At 41.9% G+C, this 20,315-nt stretch overlaps 1 long non-coding RNA gene across 1 annotated transcript; it reads left to right on the forward strand.

Annotated features, from left to right (window-relative positions):
* Nucleotides 1–10,645: 10,645 nt before the first annotated feature.
* Nucleotides 10,646–19,993, forward strand: LOC122688004. The gene is made up of 3 exons (XR_006339292.1): nt 10,646–10,837; nt 11,287–11,374; nt 19,968–19,993. It is a non-coding gene; the product is annotated as an uncharacterized LOC122688004 (long non-coding RNA).
* The last annotated feature ends 322 nt before the right edge of the window (nt 19,994–20,315 follow it).

A 20,315-nucleotide genomic window follows, 5' to 3' on the forward strand; every position in this document is an offset into this window, starting at 1 on the left:
CTTGACACCTTTGTCCATTTTCATTCAAAAAGTTCAGGGTGTTGGGAATTTGACAAAAAACAAAAAAAGCCGCCCAGATGCCCTTGGGGTCCGAAGTAGATCTGGATTGCACAAGATTGTTTACAGTTTCCTATTGGGCTTCTCTAAATCCCGTGCTAAAATACCATCTTTCAGGAACATGACTGCCCCTGGTAGTGGGAGGTGCTGACACACAAACTTTCACTAAAAAAAAAACTTTTATCGAGTCCTCTCCACAGTGCGTCTCAGCACAACTGAAATTCAGTATACTGAGCCCTAATCCGAAGAATCCGGAGTTGCCAGGGAAGCTGATCTAGTTCCAAGTGGGTTTTTTTTGTTTTTTTTTTAATCTCAAATTAGGAGATAAAAGATCCTGGTCGAGGACCTTCTCCGTTTATCACAGGCCAGTCACAGAACCAGCTCGCAGTGCGCCGTTGGGCGACAGTGGTCCCCGCAGAAGTGATCCTTTCCTTCCCTGCTCCGACTCTCCACCACCCACCCCAGGTCTCTTATCACCCCACCATCCTCAAATTTCTGCACACACTGAGGGCTTGAGGAAGCTAGGACACAGGAAAAATGGAGGCAAGAGCCATGGAAGACATTGCTTTGCTCTGGGTTAGTAAAATACGGACAGGAAAGAGATTATCATCAGTCTGATCTTTGCCAAGTAAGATAAAGGAATCAGCCATCACTCTGTCAACTCTCCCAGAAGGTTTTACAGTATTCCGGATACATCCAATCTTTTCCCATAGATTTCTTTTATTCGGGAGAGGTTTCATGAATTAGATCTATGAGAAAACGCATTACTCTATTTCCTGGGGTGTTAGAAATAGACACTGGCGTCTCCCCGATGGAGTTCATCTCTGCGTCTTTTACAGCACCATCCCAGCCATGGCTCCTCTCACGCTGGACTGTGTTTTTACAGTTGTTCTAGGACTTAGAGTGGCTGGTTTGCAAGGTTCAGAATTCTACAAGGCTCGAGGGGGACTAAACCTTCTTCTGATGATTGTATATTACCAGTTACAGGGCTTTCTTTGCTCCTTGCTGTCCTCAAACGTGAACATACGCACACACACGTCCTGCCAGTGAGGAAAGGGATGGTTTCCCAGGTGAGGTGGCCATGACCCTGGAAGCCAGGGTAAGGCTAGAAGCTTGTTTGGTCCACATACAGCTGCCTCCCTCCTTGCCCAGAGCCTGGTTTTGACATGCCTGTTCCCTTGCGCCCTGCCTCCCCAAAGAGGTACCAAACCCGAGATCTGAGGTCTCCAGCACGAATCCTCTGCAGTTATACAGAATCCATCCTGGCGTATACACACGCAGCTCCTCACCTGCCTTTCCTCCCGGTCCGCCCTTCCTGCCTCCTCCCCACTTAGATCCCGACACACCTCCAGGGTCTCCACATCGGAAGGGAAAAGCAGTGTGTGGTACTGCGCGTACAAGGACGGGTTAGGCATAGAGCTGCCCTAGGGTCAGCTTCATGTAAGTATTGACAGCTACAAATTAAGGTCCTTAGAGTAGTTGACATAGATACAACTGTCTAGAGGAGAATTAAATTTCAACGTTCAGTTTAAAGGGATCACAATTCTGCAGGTATCTTTCTCCGAGTGACTGAATGTGACTATTGCATTAGGATAAATGAATTAAGAAGTGCAAGTGGGATTTACTGTATGTTAGAAAGGAATTTTGCAGCCAAGACTGCCTTGAATAAAATGTGTTTGCACTGAAAAAAAAATTTTAAATTACTTGGTCTCTGGTTGCTGTAAAGGTCATCCAAGATGGATGTTCTGTTTATATTGTATAGTATTTCATATGAAATAATTACAGTTCATGAAATGTCTTCCCTAATGTTACTGATTTATAACAGCACATTTGTAACATGGTTTTTATCGTGTCAGTGTACCATATTGTAAATGATGATTACTTGTCATGCTTAGTATAATAACTTAAAAGAAAAAAAAGCACAGGGATTTTTGTAAGTCTATATTTGAAAGTCCCTCCATATGGTAATATTGTGTTCATGTTGTTTATGTAGTGTTGTGTGAAATATCCATTTTGGATTGTGTTACTTTTTAAGATATTAAATAACATTTGGTTATATGTCTAAGTGGATTTTTTTTTTTTTTTGGTACTTGAGAAAAAAATACCTTACGTGAGACCACTTTATTTCTCTCCTCAATTAATATTACATCATAACAAAATTTTATTGCACAATCTTGGTTATTAGAGCTTTTGAATTAAAACAACTGAAAATGGAAATTCCTGATCAACATCTTTTCCAGGAATGTTTAAAAAGATCCCATTTTTAGCCAGCTACTCAAATTTAAAACCAAGTGAGGCTTACAGAGGCATATAATTAAGTTTTCTAAATGAAATTATAAAGTAATGTGGTCAGTTTGTTTTGTTATCACTTGTATCATAGCTTCCACCCCCGAATGAGTGTGGTTCCCCTATCCAGCACACACTCGGAAGCTATCCACATACTCCAGGGAGGCCTTTTTGTGCCGGTTTCGAATGCCTCCGTATTTAACTGCCTTCAGAATCTATTATCCATTTCTCTGACTCTCCCCAGTGGTGACAAAACTTTGTCCTGGGAGAACGGAACTCCTTTTTTCAAACCAAAAGTGACCTGCTGTCAAGCAAATGATGGAGCTGGGAAACAACGTTATTAGTCAAAAACAATATGGAGCTGTAAAGTCTAGCCTAATTTTCTTGTGAAGGCGATACCCAAAGCAGACTTCCCAAAAGTGTTCTGAACAATGACAGAGCCATTTGGGCAAGTGTGGAAAACCTAAGGGGACTCCTTTGAAGGACAAGCCTTATTTTTAGTTGTATAAGTTTGTCTATACAGACGCTTCATTTTTCAAGCATGTAATAGGGGAAACAAGAATACCAGAAGTACATTGTGAATTTTATGCTAGGAGCAAAAACCTCTGTGCTGGAGGAAAGGTAATTTGTTGCTTTCAGAACCTTCCAGTGAACTGGACACAGGAGGAAATGTAGTGACTTACCAAGAAGGTGGAGGCAGGATTCTGACTCCTCTGAGAGAACGGTCGCAGTTCATAAAAATCTGTTCTTTCGGAAGGAAATGGTATGGTTTTAACTTATTTTTAAGTGTTTAGAGTGGTGTGTTTTTCCCTCCATAAGGAAAATCCAGAGTCCTCGATATTTGTCATCTCCGCTCTTGCAGCTGTGAAATCAAGAGCCGCTGAATAATAAAAAGAAGTTATTCACCTGACTTTCATAATTTATTTAACTGTGAAACCTTACCCCTACTGTGGGAATACCTGGATTTAGTGACATTCCCCCTCTTGGAGCTCCGTGGCTCCAGACTCTTCCTGTAAAGCAAATAGCTAGTCATCTAACCCATGGGGTAAGTGTGTGTGATGAATGTTCACACAGCGTAACACACTGCGCGGGAATTGCAAGAAAAAACAAGTCACCTGCTTGCACGATCGCCTGGGTGAGGTCTGGGGTGAATCTTCTCAAAAGCAGTGCATTAGAAGTATGATGGTCAAAGGGGGAAGAGAGATGCAGTGTGTCAAAAGAGAAATGAGACCGGAGACGTTAGCTTGGAATTCAAAGGGCAAGACTGAACGACTGATGTTCAGTGAAGACCGGAATTGTCTTCCTGAGTCAGAGCTAGGGCTTGTGTCTGTAGCTCACGCGGAAGGAACGTGTCAGCCTGGGCGTGTCTGGCTGACGGTGTCCGTGGGTTACTTAGGCAGCCCCCAAAGTCCATCCAACACGTGCCTCCAGGCCAGCTTCCCTCACGGCCCCTTGTTTCTCCTCCTTGCTGTGAAGTTCCAGGCATCGTTTTTCTTTTCTGTTAACATGGGGTTTATTTCGTTTTATTACTGTTTTCTCTATATAAAACTAAGAACTTTTTTGTTACGCTTTCTAGTCTATTAATGCTTGGACTCTTTCCTAATCTCAAGTGTATATCTGTAATAATGTAGTATATAATAATACAGAATAGGATATAACACTAATTAGTAATAATAATACAGGGAAGCCTAGTGTGCTGCAGTTCATGGGGTCACAGAATCAAACACGATGTAGTGACTGAACAACAACAGAATTATGTTAATGACATTATAATACAATATAAAATATAATAATATAATGTATATTACTTTATACTTGTATATAATTGAGATACATATACATTGTATATATTTCTATTGTATTATATGTAATAATAACATGATAAGTTATATACATAGTTATTTTGTATATAACTACAATTGATTACTAGCACTTTATTTTTTTTTTATTACTAGCACTTTAAATTTCACATTTATAGTCTTACACTCCTTGTATCCAAAGCCCACTATCAAAAAAAAAACAAAAAACAAAGCCCACTGTCTTTGCTTAATCTCATTTCCACTCACCTTTGCACTGACAGTCTGTTGTTCTCCAGCACTGGGATATGAATTTATCACCAGCTATCAAAGGCCTGAGAAATCACTAGAAACTTTCATATATATAGATGGATGATGATAGATAGATGATTACATAGATATTTCATTAGACCAAAGATCTCTGTATTTTTTAATAGTCTGTAAATGACAACAAAACAAGAGTGTGTCTCTGTTTTAATGATGTATTGAAAATTTGTTATCTTGGGGAATTGGTTTGGAACCCTCTTGTGTCCATGCTTCAAGCCAGCATCTGCTGTTCCTTACTGTATCCTATATTGTAGCGAAAAAATCCCCCTGAAACGCACCTCGTTCAATGTCAACAACAGCTCAGTGGTTCTAGCATTTAAAATCTCTTTCTTGAGTTTCTCCCGCAATCATGAGATTTCCCCTGTTGCCATCTATCCCATCTGATTGCAAAGGTAGCAGTGGGTCTCCCCACTGGTGCAGCTTCTTGCTGCTTGCCATTGTTGACAGGACATGTGACAGACTAGCAAATCTTAAATGGATTGGAAAAGACAAAGGTGGTTCTTTCTATTCCTTCCCTTCATATGTGTTTGATGGCATTTATGGGACATCTGTGTCAATTGTCAAGAGATCGACATTCAGGCTGGGAACGTTTCAGGATTCTCAGGGGGAGAGACCCTTGGAAATAGGAGATGCCATTTCCACAGCTGTATCGCTTCCGTGTTTCCTGTCTGTAAAAGGGATCCAATGAGATGGACCAGGGGCTCCATCTGGCCCTATAAGAAGCCAGGCAAATGGGCACAATAGAGCTTATTTTTTACAGCTGACCTTTGCTCTAGCCAATTGATAGAACTACCAGTGCTTTGAGAGACTGCCCTTAAGATTTCAGCAGTCAGAATATTTTGTAGATGGCTTATTGAGAACAAAGCACTTGCACTGCATTTTTAGATTTTTTTTGGCTGCTCTGCATGACTTGTGGGATCTTAGTTCTTCCACCCGGGATTGAGCCCGTGCCCCCTGCAGGGGAAGCACGGAGTCCTAACCGCTGGGCCACCAGGGTAGTCCCCCCACTGCATTTTTAGACAAACATTTTACTACAGTTTTAAAATTATAGAATTACTGTGACTGCTGTACTGAGAATGCCTACACCCCATCACCTATTATTAACATAATAGGTGGGAATAGTTTCCCCTATTATTAACACCTTGCTTTCGTATGGTACATTGGTCATAATTAATGAACCAATATGGACACATTATGAACTAAAGCAATACTTTATTCAGATTTCCTTAGTTTGTCTCAGCTGTCATTTTTCTGTTCCAGGAGGCAGTCTGGAACACCACATTATTATGTGGCCTTAGTCTCCTGTGGTCTGAGTTTTTTAGACTTTGTTTTTGATGACTTGGTGGTTTTGAGGAGTACTGCTCAGGAATTTTGTATAATAGTCCTCAATCTGGGTGTTTCATGCTTTTCTGAAAATTAGGCTGGGCGTATAGGTTATGAGGGGGTCACAGAGGTCAAGTATCATTGGCATCAAGAATGCATATGAACAATATGACTCATCACTGTTGATGGAAACCTCAATCGCCTGGCTTAAAGATAACGTGAGGTCTCTTCACTGCCAAGTTACGCTTTTTTCCTCACTTCCAGCTGTCCTTTTTGGAAGAAAGTCACTAAACTCAGCTCACACTGGAGTCAGGATTTACCCTCCATCTCTTGAAGGGTGGAGAATTTAAATAGATTATTTGAAATTCTGCAAGGGAGATTTCTCTCTTCCTCCCCATTTATTTTTATATAACTGAGTCACATCAGTATCTGCTCACAGTGTATACGCACTTGTTTTATGTGTTGGGTTGTAGTCCTTTACTACTTTATGTATGTTATGCCTCAGTTTTTCCAGCTTCTGCTCTTGTTTGCTCCTCTGGTGGGCTCCCATATCCCTTTGACCTACCCCCATCATCATGGTGATTTGTTCGTTTCTTTGTGAGCATGTCCTAATTTCCTGGCATTATAGGAGGCTCTAGGCTCATTTTGTATATCCCACTCCAATCTCTGAATCGGTCACTTCTCTACAGAGCACCTAGTTTCTTATCTTGAAAGATGACAGTAGAAACCAAGATCTAGGAGACAGCCATGCCCACTCACCAGTATTGGAGAGCCATAATTCTTAAGTTTCTTCAGCTGATAGAGCAAGGATATACCTGTGTGTGTAATAACCTGTGTACATACATGTCAATAAATATCTCTGTGTGGAACATCGGTATCTCTCATAAGCTAAATGTGAATTCATACTGATGTATCCAACTCTGATCCATTGCTATACAGATCCTTCTGCCTCCTCCCTCTGCTTATCTGTAACTTCCCACCCTAGCCGTGAGAAGAATCCCAGCTCCCACCATCCGCCATCCATCATCCATTTACTTAATCAATTACAGGGTACACGTGTAGTAGCTCATCCTATGCATTTTATAAAACTGATTAGATAAATATGGATAAACATGGAAGTGAAAAAATGGAACATCTTCAACTTATTCTTCCTTAATATGGAAGTACTGTGAAGATCGTAAACCTTGGGCTTGTTAGTTCCTAATGGGATTGCTCTAAAGAATTTCAAGGTTCAAAGGGTAAAAGGACACGATTTAATATTATTTAATGTGCTCCTTCCCTTATGTTACACTGTTAGTACTTGGAAAGAAAGTGGTATGTTGACTTAAGAGCAATATCCATATGTTTGATAAGACCTTACTTTTCTCTCCCCACTCCAGTTTCTGCAAATCTGAATTGTAACCATATTTCAAGGTCCAGATCAAATGCCTTCCCCATCACAAGGCCTCCCTGAATATCCCTTCCCACTTCTGTGTCCTGACAAGAGAATGGCCTCTTGCCCACTCCTGCAATAAATGTGCTGTTTCCAACTCTGTGTTCCCGATTTTCGTTTTAAAGCCAGGACTTCGGACTCCCACCTGAAACCACGACATTGTCCAAACAACGTATTCCACTTTTATACTGTACTGGATTTCCTAGGGTGGGGCGAATCTCCCCTTGTGACGGTTTCTTAGTGGTCCTTATGAGCTTGGAAAGTTCAGGTGGGCTGGGCTGTACAAGAAATGGGCTCAGTGAGATGGCTTCTAGCAGGATTTCAACAACCTTAGGGGCTTATTAAAGGCAGAATGGGAGGCTTTAGTCCCTTCTTGCAAGGTCATCCCCATCCTTCACTCCTGGGCTGTTACTCAGGAGCCACTGAATGAGCCGCTGTCTAACATGTGACAGGAACAGACCTCACCCACTGAATATGGGGAGTCCTTTTGTTGGGGGGGTAAGAGACTGTGGGTGTGGAGAGGGTCTCCCCAAAGTGGGGGGGTGTTGATGACCATGGACACAGTATGTTTCTTTTTAACCGTATCTTAAATGTAAAGACAGCTGACTATTTAGGCAAGTGTTCCATAAAAGTGTAATGAAAAGTTTACTTTCTCGATTTCAGGGGTTTTTTTTTTTTTTTTTTTTTTGGTCTATCTTAACCACATGTTTTTCTATTTCTTGTCATTTCTTTTCCCAACCTCCAACCTCTTTTTTTTTTTTTAACATCTGTGAGATTTTGACGAAAACTCACTTTTAATATGCTCATCCCTCTCCCCTCCCCCATGTCACACTTTTAAAACAAGTCCTTGATTTTTGCTTCTTGATCATTGTTGTCACATCTGCCTATGACGTTGTCCCCAGCTGTGACTACTCATTTTGCAGCAGTGACTATTTTAAAAGCCTAACCAGGTAGTAGCAAAATTCCTTGCTATTACTCCCAAATACTCAAATTAGCTTAAAAAAAAAAGTTTTAAACTTTGCTCTGGGTTGACTGTATACCAGATCCCGTCCCTTCAAGCTCTAGATCAGCTGTGGTGTTGGCAGTTGGCCTATTCAGTAGGTAAGCTGGAACAGCGTTATCCTCTGTGGCCCCAGGGTTCAGAAATGGTGACGCGGTTCCTCCCCTGGGGTGTGGTTTCAGGTCAGGATGAGGCAATAATGACACAGTCTAGTTCCCTCTGGGTGATGTTTTAGGTAACTCAAATAGTCTTCTAATTCCACTCTTCTTAACAGTCATGCCTCTATGAAATCCACATCTTAATTTTAGTTTTTCACCTATTCCAATTTTTCTACAGTAAGCACATATTATTTTAAAGTCAGAATACTGTGTATGAAAATATAAAACATTTAAGAATACAATAAGCCGAAGAAGGGTGATAAATTGTGAGTGAGGTGCATCTTGTGTTTTAATCCTCCCTGGGCAGCCAAGTCCTTCCTTTCCTCACAGCACTTTCTGGCCACTTCACTTCTGATGGGGACTACACGCTGGACCTTGGAGATTTCTCCTGAGTATAAGAAACCTTCTTAATTTTTCAAGTTGCAGATCTATGTATTTCCTGCTTTCCAGAGCATAAACAGTCTCCTGGTCTCAATAAAAGGCAATCCAGAATTTCCTCGGATGAGGTAGGATTAAGAGGGGGAAAAAAAACAGGATTAAAGGTAAGGTTTACTCTTCTTTTAGGGGCAGAGTAAAAGCCATCACGTCAGGGGGACAATGAATCATTCAGAGCCCGGATAAGCTGGTGCTTGATTCGTTTTCCTTAGTCGTTACTTTAGTAATTGAACATTCTTCCCAAATGATTTATCACACTAACTTGTTTGCCCTCAGAATCCAGTTGAGAGGACTTCCCTGTCAGTCAGTCCAGTGGTCAACACTCCGAGCTTCTGATGCAGGGGGCGTGGTTTCAATCCCTGGTCAGGGAACTAAGATCCCACATGCTATGTGGCTTGGCCAAAAAAAATAAATATGAAAAAAGAGAATGATTTTTTTTTAAAGAATCTAAGTAAGGATCTTTAGATACTTCTTACCGCATCTGGAATCTAGTATTTGTCAATTCATGTTGTACTTAATCAATTCTTATCATAATTTCTAATAAATATATCTCAATCATAGACATTAAAAAGTATCACCCCAAAAAGATAGTCCATTAAGCAGATGCAGTTTAAAAATTCAGGGCCCTGTAGGCGTAGACTAGATTTTTGCAAAACTAGAAAAGTAAATGAGGTCTAAATTGTTCCAGTTTCATTGAGTTATAATTGACATACAGCACTATGTAAGTTTAAGGTTTATACGTATTACATAATGGACTTCCCAGGAGGCACTAGTGGTAAAGAATCTGCCTGCCAATGCAGGAGATTCAAGAGATGCAGTTTCAATCCCTGAGTCGGGAAGATCCCCTGGAGTAGGAAATGGCAACCCACTCCAATAACTCTTGCCTGGAGAATCCCATGAACAGAGGAGCCTGGCGGGCTACAGTCCATGGGGACGCACAGAGTCGGACATAACTGAGCACACACAGACACAGCACACAGTTTTGCAGATTATACTCCATCGTAGGTTATTAGCCGATAATGGCTATAGTTCCCCGTCCTGCACGATATATCCTTGTTGCCTATCTATCTTCATAGAGGAGTCTGGATCTGTCACTCCCTTACCCTCAATCTGCCCTCTGCCGTTCCCGCTCCCTGTTCATAACCACAAAATAATACAAATGAATGTTTAAGCAAAACAGAATCCAACATAGTTCTAAAAAGCCAAACACGAGGGTATGTCACTTGCCAAGCTGAAGCACATTCTATGGAGACATTCTTTACAGCCACTAACACTTTCCAAGGACAGGAAATCCTTTAAAACATTCCTTCCTACCATTACAAGAATCCTGTTTAAACTGAAAGCCTCATCCTTAAGACAATCTGGAGATGTTAAGGTTTCTACTAGAAGTGAATAATGTGCCAGCTGTTGGCACATCCTCTAAGCACCACAGACCCCTGGAGCCATTGCTCCTGGGTTCAGTGTCACATTCACCCTTTAAGGATGCTCTGTAGAAGACAGCGCCGTACCCAAGGCTGCCCCTGGGTGGACCTGAGGAACAGGTGAATCTCTCTTGGGCCTCATCCTGGTCTCTGCTCATCAGTTCTTTCCTACAGCCTTGTCTCTCAGATACAGGAGGAAAGCCAACAGCTATCTAGAAAAGTTCTCTTCTCCAAAGGGGTTCATGTTATAAAAGAACCTACAAGAGGAGGATCCTAGGGGGCACAACCTTCCACTTCATCTCACGAGAGTCTATTTATGTGTCTTTCTGTCCCGTCAGTCTGTAAGGAACTTCTGGAGGGGAAGGGCTGTGCCTTAAGGCACCGATGTTTTTCCTGTGCAGACACAGACCTCGATGTTTATGAAGGAATGAATGAACACACGTGCGAACCAAGGAAGGCATGCGGGAGAGAGGCCGACGGAATGTGGACACCGAGCGTAAGATGACCTGCGACAGAGACTCAGATCCATGATAACCACCTGGAACTCATTTCATTCTGCTTTTAAAGTGCGGCTAACTAGATGAAGAGACTGTGAAATAAAGGTCCGTTCTTCCAAGAAGCCTCTAAGAAAAACCATGTGGCTCTGATTCTGATATCTATGCAGGGGCGGGGGGTGGCATTCTTATCAACGTGCCTAGCGAGGCATGATTATCAGGAACTTTTAAAACAGAAACCGATACTTGCAATATATTTGAGATAGCACATATTTATGTGGTTGAACAACAACTTGAGTAAAATTAGAATTAGGCTTACAATATGAATCCCTCCTGAACCCTTGTACCACGTGACCACTGCACTGCACGTGGCTGGAGAGATTCCAACACACACATATGTATTCACGCATGCAAACAATAGTATCACACAAGTAGTGTGAGGACTGGGAAAGCCATTCATAGGTGGGGACCAAACATTGAGAATGTCTGGTCTATGTGTTATGCCTCACTGATATTAATTTTTTTGTTTGTTAAAAACAAATATATGTTTGTTACAGGAAATCTGAAAATTACAAGAAAGCAGAAAAGAAGCAAACAAGAATTATACATTGTCATATCTCCCAAGATGATCACAAGTATTATACGGTATGTATTTCTTGTTAACGTTCTTACACATTTTTAAACAAAATTGGGGCCACCTAGTCCAAACTATTTTGCAAACTGCTTTTCCCCCATAGTTTTCATGAACATTTCTCATGACTTTAAGCATTCTTAAATATTCTTCTGCCATGTTCCTCTCAATGGTTGCACAACAGGTCTTTCCTTGAATCATTTTCCTTCTGTTTCTCATTGTTGAACTTTTCTTTAAACGTTTTCCTGACGCTGGAATTTTTAGGCTGCGGCGAACATCCTTAAAGAAATCTGAATGTTTTCTGAAATTAGAATTCCTGGGTCAAAATCTGCATGCATGTTTAAGACTTTTAAAATATATTGTCCCATTACCTTTCCCAATTTGTTGTGTCCATTTATCCTCCTGCCAGAAGTTATGATAAGATTTATTTTTTAAAGTATTTAAAGGTCAGTTTTACTTTGGTATGTTTATAACTGTATCCATTCCTTTGTCAGTTGTATTCAAGGGTTAGATTATGGTGTCTAATCTGCAGAATTATTCAGTCTGTTGATTGAACCTTTAGCAGGAAAGATATTAATATCACACATCTCCTAATGAAGCTTCAACAAAATAGTATTAGGATAACAGATTTTTTTGACTTTTTCACCTTTAGAAGTACACCGTGGGAAAATGAATCAGTCATGTCTTGTCATAAATATGTTGAGAGAAAGGAACTTTTTTGCTTATGTATCTTTTTCACGTGGATGGCCAGCAACGGTATTCCAGTTCAGAGTTGTTCCCCACTTTGTTGTCTCAAGTTGGAAGCACAGTATAAGTATGATTAAGTCTCCAGCTTGGCAGCAAAACATTTACAGTGTAACCCAGATAGGCTCACCCTGTGTGTACAGGTTGAGTGAAAGCATCTCTAATTCCCTTGAGGATGCAACCTCTTATGTTTTTCATTTGAGTCCAGAGTGAAAGCTGCATGGAAACTCCTTGACAGTATTCTTCTCTATCGGGAACATTAGATTCCCAAGATGCAACTTGTTTTCAGATTTATTATTCTCCTATAATGAAGAAACTCAAGGATACTTCAACCTGGAGGAGCTTTTTATCTGACATCTTTCTTTCAAGGTAACAGCTCTGCAGCGATTTTTTTTCGTATGCACCCGCTTATTAGTGGTAGCTTTTGGTGAAAACATGCTTATCAAAAAAGGATGATATATAGTGAAGAGCAGCTGCTCCAAATCACAAACTATTCATAAATAGCTTCCCACCCCCACCCTGAATGAGGCCCTCTATTCTCCAGTTAGAACAGTCAGCAGAAAATGAAAACCCTGTAGGGTGATAAATAGTTGAAAAAATATGTCTCCCTAGTGTTTCGAATGTTGTCTTATAATGCACTGCACTTTCACTGAATCAGAAATTGTCTGTAATAAAAGAATATTGAGGGGGAAATGTTTAGATTCTCATTGAATGCTAGAACTTAGAAGACATGCTCTGCTTTCACTGACAGAGGTTAATAGCCGAGTATATGTCATCAGCATCAATAAAATGAGAGGTTTTGGTCCTGAGCCCCTAATAAACAATTGCAATTTTTAACATGTAAAAGCTGGAGACCTTTTCCCCCCTAATTTAAAATAACAATCCAATTAACAATAAGCAAATGATCACTTTTTAAAAATTCTATAAATATTTCATTTTTTTAAAGCCATCAAAAATAAAAGACCACTTCTTTCAGCTGTCTTTTGACTTAAAACCATCTTTTCCATTTATCTAAGGAACAAATACTATTGTTTCTGGAAAGTATGCTGCTTTCTTTCCTGGTTATTAATCATCTGTTTATACGTTGTAGGGACCACACTCCTACACACACTCTTAACTTGGAGCTTCCTTCCTCATAAAAGGAATTTGGGCAACCCGGAAATCATTTCAGAATCGTCCCGAGATCTACTGAAGTGAGATCTAAATTGTCAGCTGTGATAACAAATTCACTGTCAGTTCTGGACTGTGATTTTCCTACTTGACCAACTTGATTCTGCCAGGGGTGAATTGAATGTCAGTCTTGCCTATAGGTAACTCTTTTTTCGAGCTATTTAGTACAGTAATCATCAGTATCTACTGAAGAGAACTGCAGTTGTAAACAGCTTGACTGTGTCTAAAGTGCAACTCTGTTCTTACCCTAGAGGACTAACATCTCAAAGTCCTTGAACTTTTTATTTTTTTCTTTCAAGTATGTGCACTAAACCAAGAATGTGAGCTGGTTTTCCTCAGTCTGAGTCTTCCATGGAACAGATGGGGCTTGTACTTATCTGGATGGTTGTGGGGGGTGGGGGGAGTCCTGAGGACTCCCACCTTGACATTGCAATGAAAACTTTCCCTCAAATCTCTAAATTCTCTCATCTGGCACAATAAATTAGAAAAGCCTGCTGTTCCCTTTGGTAGGCTTATGGAGTGCCCCCATGTTAGATTAATATCCAGAAATCATCTCTTCTCTGGTGGAGCAGAAGGCAGGTGATGAGTCCCAGATGTTTCTGCACGACCGTCATTCCCAGACATAATAGATGACATCAGGGAAAGAACTGTGCCTTCTCTTTTTCTTTCTTCATCTTTTTTCCCCTCCTTCACCTCCTCCTCCCCCTACTTCTTCCCTCCCCCTCACCCCTGCTTACACACACACATGCACACACACACACGCATGTACACAAACACACACATCTTTTTCTTTCTTTTCTAAAGGTTTCAGAGGGTTTGAAAGTTGACTAAGTAACCTCACGTAATGGCCCAGTCAGTAAAGAATCCACCTGCGTGCAGGAGACACAGGATCGATCCTTGTGTCGGGAAGATCCCCTGGAGGAGGAAATGGCAACCCACTCTACTGTTCTTGCCTTGGAAATCCCATGGACAGAGGAGTCTGGTGGGCTGCAGTCCATGGGGTCACAAGAGTCGGACATGATTTAGCAACCAAACCACCAGCAGCAGCTTCATTTGATAGAATAACTTGCCCCACACTTCAGTAACCACAGCTGGCGCTGAGGGCAAAAGGACTTGGGATTGTCGGGAGATACCTCAGAGGTGGCAGCCTCAGCCATGGGACTTGGACATGGCGATGTTGAGGGCTGTGAACAGCATTGCAGGACAGTGGGTCACTGGGTTGTCCCTCCTGCAGTTCTCCTTGCTCAGAGCTGCGGCTGAGTCCATCCTCTTTGCTTTCTCCCTTGTTGCCTTAGAATTATAGGGAGAACTGTCAGCTCCCTAGGAAATTCCAGGAAGTCTCCAGCTGCCTTAAGGAAAGTGAACTTGGTAATAATTGAACCTCCCCCATTTCTCTAGTATCATGCCGGCCCTTCTGTTAGATTAGAGACGATGACTTTCAAGAATGCATTCAGCACTCTAATTTCATAGATGAGGGGTCTAGGATTCAGGGGAGCACGTGGTCCCGACCCATGGTCCAAACACGTGAACCCAGCCTGCACATCCAGACCCGTGTGACTCTAAAGCACGTGTGCAGGGGCCCGAGGGAAGAACCCAGCCTGCACACCCAGACCCGTGTGACTCTAAAGCACATGTGCAGGGGCCCGCGGGCGCTCAGTGCTTCCAGCTCCGCTGATTGCAGGCTCTCAGCACGACGGCATGACGCCACTGAACCCGCAGACTTGGCAGAAGCGCTCTTTCTGCCTTTAGGGGGCCCACAGTCGGGGCTCAGCGCTCACTGCCGGTGCCCCTGCAGCTCCGGATTCCTCCTCCTGACATGGGGAAGATCCTGAACAGAACAGAGACAAACCCTAGGGCTTTGCTGTGGCCATGTGCTGCGTGGTGCTTAGTCTCTCAGCCATGTCTCATTCTTTGTGACCCCATGAATTGTAGCCCACCATTCTCCTCTGTCCTTGGGATTCTCCAGGCCAGAACACTGGAGTGGGTAGCCATTCCCTTCTCCAGGGGATCTTCCCAACCCAGGAATTGAACCAGGGTCTCCTACATTGCAGTCAGATTCTTTACCAGCTGAGCTACCAGAGAAGCCCTCTTGTGGCCATGGAAGTTGATCAAAAGCTTTTCTAACTGCAGCGCTGTCTCTTTTATTGCTCTCAAGCTTCATCCACCTGGGATGAAAGGAGTTTATCTTTCTCATATTAAGGAGTTTCCCAAACTAGAGAACATACAGTGCCCTGTGATGCTTTCACCAGAGCAGACTTGCTTCATAAGCTTAAAAATCTGTAAACACTGTTTTCTTAGCCAATGGTTTCCCATCTAACTGAGAAGGGTTCATGGAGACTCATGTGCTCCTGTGTTTGGATGTGACCTCCCAGGGAATTGGTCTCCGAGGGAGAAGTGAGAAGCCTTCTTCAGCTCTCCACTCTGTGCTCTATGATTTAGTCCATCAGAGTCTGTTAAAAGTGTTAGTCACTCAGTCCTGTCCAACTTTTTGTGACCCCATGGACTGTAGCCCACCAGGCTCCTCTGTCCCTGGATTCTCCAGGCAAGAATGCTGGATTAGGTAGCCATTCCTTTCTCCAGGGGATCTTCCTGATCCAGGAACTGAACCCAGGTCTCCTGCATTGGAGGCAGATTGTTTACCATCTGAACCACCAGGGAAGAGTCTGTTGGGCAGGAGGGAAACTGAGACGTTGACTCCCTTTCTTGCTGATGAAAGCAGGCAGCATTTAAGAGCTTGGAAATGTTCAACCATCCACACCCATCATCCACTCTCCCTTACCTCCTATGCCTGCATCAGATGTGTGCAGAGCTTAGCCCTGGAAGTTAGATGGCTTACGTAACTCCCCGCTGTCAATTATTTTGATCACACTACCAGGGTAGCTTAAGTAGCTGGCATCCTCTCCTTTTCAAGAAGGGGAGGTTTGGACTCAGAGGTCCAGTCTGTTGTCCACAGTGACAAACAGCAGAGTCAGAACTCAAACCCCAGCCAGCCTCACCACAAAGCTTCATCTCAGGGATGTCAAGCTGCCTTCTGTACTTTTAGATCAACGGAAAGTATCATTTTGCCTTCTATTTATAAGACCGAGTTACTTATACAATTGGTGATTCCAGTGTTTTTGGAGTGTAGCATGCCAAACCAGGCTCGCAAAGGGTCACAGCAGAATGTGTCCACAGTCTAACCACTGTGCTGTTTACAGAAGACATACTTCAGAGCAAGAGAAATTCCGCAGAGCGTGGTGTTTCTATGAAGCCAAGCCATCAGGAAGTTTCTTTTTAAAATAGTATTTAACTTTTTTTCTGTTTATAAAAATAATACATAATCAGTAAAAAAAGAAAAAAAAAGTCTAAGCAAATAAATGGAAAAAATAAAAGCCACCTATAATGTTAACATTATGGTATACACAGTTTTAATATTACTATTTGTAAGTATATATGGATACATGCATATACAGGACTTCCCAGCTGCTGCTAGTGGTAAAAGATTCTGCCTGCCAATGCAGGAGACATATAAGACAAGGGTTTGATCCCTGCGTTGGGAAGATCCCCTGGAGGAGGGCATGACAACCCACTCCAGTGTTCTGGCCTGGAGAATCCCATGGACAGAGGAGTCTGGGAGGCTACAGAATCCATGAGGTCGCAAAGAGTTGGACATGACTGAAGTGGCTGAGCACCCACGCACGTGCGTATATGTATACATTTTTTAATAAATGTATATTAATATGGCTTGCATATTTAATATATTTATAAAAGTATATATTGTCTATATAAAATCTTTTAATAAAGTTAATGCTATATAGCATTAATCTAATTTTATATAATTATATGTATAATATTCATATGATGCTATATGTCTATATGGCTGGGGTTTCTTTTAAGCATGACGCTTTCTGTCACCATATGGCCAGCCGTTAGCCACGCCGTGGATCGATCCAGGGTCTTCCTGCAGGCCATCTCATCTTACAGCCACAGTGCTGCTCTGGGAGGATTTCCTGTCGTTGGCTGCCCCCAGTGGGGGGCAATGGGGCTACAATGACTGTCAGCCCACTTCGGGCTGGTGCAAGCATCTGGTAGAAGGCCATCTAAATTTGGCTTGACTTGCCATCTCTTATCACCAGTTGGTCATTGGGAATTCGCCACAAGGCCACGACGAGCATTGGCTGAGGTCACCAGTGTGGCCGGTCCCAGCGTGCTGGGGTACAACTGACTGGCTCCTGGGCTTAATCTGTGCCTTCAGGAACAGTTAGGCATCAACCTGTGTATATCATCTTTCTGCGATGGTTGAGCACTTCTTGAAATGTCCAATTTTATGGTCAAGCGGACCAGATAGCACCAGTTCATGAATGGCAAGTATGAAGTGTCTGGTCACTTGGTGGACTATGGTGATTTGCCAATCTGCCCCTCTGCCCCACCCCCCCACCCCCAGGGTCTAATGGCAAGCTGGGAGCTATTACCCCCAGAAGGAGAAGAGGTATTTGTTGGAAACTAGCTTAAATTATAAATCTTAAGGTCCTGCATTTCTGATGCCCCACTGAAGCTTGAGATAGGCTCCAAATGTGTCCTGTCCATCAACTGGTGAGTGGATACGATGTGTTCAAACGAGGAAAGTTATTCAGCCACAAAAAGAATGAAATACCAATATATGCTGCAAACTGGATGGATCTTGAAAGCATTATGCCAAGTGAAAGAAGCCAGACGCAAAAACCCACATATTATGTGATTCCGTTTATGTGAAATATCCAGAATAGGCAAGGCCATAGAGACAGAAAGCAGAAAAGCAGTTACTGCAGCTGGGAGAAGGTGGGAATGAGGTGGATGGGGGCATGACTGCTTAGTTAGTGGGCATGGAGTTTCCTTCTGGAGTGATATCAAAGTCCTAGAACTAGATAGACGTGATGGTTGCAAAACACTGTCAATGTACCAAACACCACTGTGTAATGGTTAAAAAGGTGAATTATGTGCATTTTACCACAATTTTTAAAAAGTCACAGAATTACATGAGATTTCTTTTTGTAAACACCCTTTTGTCTATCGGAGAAGGCGATGGCACCCCACCCCAGTATTCTTGCCTGGAAAATCCCATGGACGGAGGAGCCTGGTAGGTTGCCGTCTATGGGGTCGCACAGAGTCGGACACAACTGATGCAACTTAAGCAGAAGCAGTAGCAGCTTTTGTCTATCTGGGAGTTTTAAGTTGTTACTACTTTTTTTGCATGGCTTTTCTTTATTATGTCCTCAGACTTTTCAAATGGTCTGTAACAGTAGGTATTTCTCTTGTGCCCAATGTTTTCCAGGAAACCCATCACTCACAGCCCTGATTCTCCTCATCTAAAAATGAAAGTTGCTCAGTCGTGTCCGACTCTCTGCGACCCCATAGACTATACAGTCTATGGAATTCTCCAGGCCAGAATACTGGAGGTAGCAGTTCTCTTCTCTAGGGGATCTTCCCAGCCCAGGGATTGAACCCAGGTCTCCTTCATTGCAGGTGGATTCTTTAACAGCTTGGTTAATTTCTCTGCAGATTTGCTCCATGGAAATTCCCTTGACTTACCTGTACTTTTCCTGTACCCCTGTTTCCCCTCACCTTTTATGTTTCTGTTCTTTGCTTAATTTAAGCATATCTTCAAGTAATTGCAGATTGTCTCATCTGGAAATGTCTATAATCCACCCTTAAAACTGATTGGTTAATCGTCATGGTTAAATATACTTTGCCCTCTGCTTTTTTCTAGGCTTTAGTGTTGTTTCTGTTTTCTCGTATTTTGTATGTTACTTGTTTTCTCTCCCAAGACGGTATGAGATTCTTCTTATTATCTATAGTATTATGAAATTTCATTATGATATGCTTGGATAGAAGCCTTTTTTCATGCATTCATTTGTTCACGTATTCAAGTGGTCTCTTAAAATGTAAAGACTTTTATTTTTCAATTCAGAAATTTTTCTGTGTTATATCTTCACTAATTTTCACTCCTCTATTTTCTCTAGTCTCACTTCCCCAACCCTTATTTGGAAGGACATCATATGTATTTCTAAAAGATGGAAGACATCATATATAGTTCTCTTAGTTTTTTAATAGTTTCTTTTAGGCATGTGTCTCCCAGTTGTTTTTTTTTTTTTTTTAAAGAGATTTCCTTGACTCCTTCCTCCAATTACCCTATTGATTTATTTCATCTCTCTCATTTTTTAAAAAATATTTTTTATATGGGCCATTTTTAAAGTCTTTCTTGAATTTGTTACAATATTGCTTCTGTAATGTTTGGGGGTTTTGGCCATGAGGCATGTGGGTTCCCTGGCCAGGAATGAAACCTGCACCCCTGCATTGGAAAGCGAAGTCTTAACTGCTGGACCACCAAGGAAGTCCTTCTCATATTTTTAATTTGTAAGAATTTTCAACTTGTTTCATACCCATTCCTTTATCAAAACATACTGCTTTAATTTTATAGATTAAATATAATTCTTCAATCTTCGGGGGAATGCCAAAATTGTGTGTTCATTTAGTTCTTTCCCTATTTTCCACATCATTCCTTCCTTCTGGGATCACACTTTCAATCTGTTTATCATGAAGTCTCTTTTTTATACTTTATATTGATCTCAAGTTATCCATTCATATTTAAGAGTTAAGAGTCGAAAAGAAGGTTGAGAACATTATGTATTGGAATAAGGTTCTTGTTTTGTTGTTGTTGTTGTTTTGTTTTTTTAGGTCTCAGGCAGTAAGGCAGCCGTTACCATAGGAGTCCATCAAAAGCCAGAATGTGGAGGTCTTTCAAGGGGAAGGTAGTTATTTCATTTTCCAAAAAAGAAACTCTGATTCTTCAGCTTTGGAATGCTTAGGTCATAGCAATCTGCGGAATAGTCCGGGACATTGATTGCTTAATTTACCGACTTTTAAAGAAGCCACATGCTTGCAGCCTCAAATTTCACCTCCCTTTTGCCATTCCGAAGTCTGCAATTCCTACGCCCTGGAGGAATCCTGCGGGGCGCGCCCTCTCCCCCTCCCTTTGATTCAGATTCCCCCGGGTGAGTACTCACTGCTTTCTTCCTCCTCCTT

This window comes from Cervus elaphus, chromosome 32 (assembly GCF_910594005.1).
Source record: "Cervus elaphus chromosome 32, mCerEla1.1, whole genome shotgun sequence".
In the NCBI taxonomy this organism is placed as follows: Eukaryota; Metazoa; Chordata; class Mammalia; order Artiodactyla; family Cervidae; genus Cervus; species Cervus elaphus.